The following is a 1,037-nucleotide window of genomic DNA, read 5'->3' as shown; positions in this document are numbered from 1 at the left end:
CTACCCGGCACGGCCCTACCTGGCGCGGCCCGGCCAGCTTTGCAAAACGTACGGCAAATGTAGAAAGCAAGGAGTTTTTGAAGCCGATGTGTGCCGCTGTAAGGTGTCAAGCCGCTGGCTGCAACCAGGCCAACGCAGGACGGGAGTTTTGATCGGCGGAAAAATCAGTTATTAATCAGCCCAGGGCTATCGATTTTCCAGCTGCCGTGTCCAGAGGACATGGACTGCTTCTGGCCCAAAGAAGCGAGTCAGTGTGGGGATGGGGACAGCTGGGGTCACTGCTCATAAAAGGGCGGCTGTGGGTGTGTTTCATCTTCAAGAATACCAAACTAGCGTAGTCTGGGTTAATTGCAATTAACAACATTTTCATAAGATATAGTTTTATTCCAGTAAAGGCAGAGCCAGCATCTGAAATCCATCCTTTTCCTCTTTCTGCAGCCAGCCAGCAGTCACCCAGCTCTTTTCCCTCTTTTAATGCAGTGGAAATATCCACCAGGTACATACCAGCGTCCTTCGGCTCCTTTTGTCCAAGGGCAGACTGCGTGCAGCATTCCACCGGCACAGACTCACCTGAATGTACACACCTGCCTATTTATTTAAAATGCATCTATAATGAAGGCCTTTCTCACCAGCTACTGGGGTCTAGGTTCTTTTTATGAAACCTGCTCTGAAACTGACCTTTTGGAGACCTAACGTTCTTTTGCACTGCAGTGTATCATTGGAGCAGATCTGCAGTACAGAGCACACGCTGATGTCTGGCCAGCAGCACTCCAGCAGTGCACGGTGCTCCACTATACAAACAGCCACTGCTCTTTTATATTTTTTTTAGTATGAAAATTATAATTTCATTATCTAGGCGATGCCCTGATTTGGATTTCAGTGTTATTTGTCCAGCAGCCAGCAGAGCGATGACTTGCCTGGATCTGTTTAGGGTGCCTTTTCAGTATGCACGTAGCCTGGGTTACTCTACATTTCACTCCATTTCTCCAGCTTATGGTTGTTTCTTCAGTCACGGTCCAGCAACGCAGTGACAGCAG

This window comes from Meleagris gallopavo, chromosome 2, assembly GCF_000146605.3.
Source record: "Meleagris gallopavo isolate NT-WF06-2002-E0010 breed Aviagen turkey brand Nicholas breeding stock chromosome 2, Turkey_5.1, whole genome shotgun sequence".
Classification (NCBI taxonomy): Eukaryota; Metazoa; Chordata; class Aves; order Galliformes; family Phasianidae; genus Meleagris; species Meleagris gallopavo.
This window is presented reverse-complemented; position numbering follows the sequence as displayed.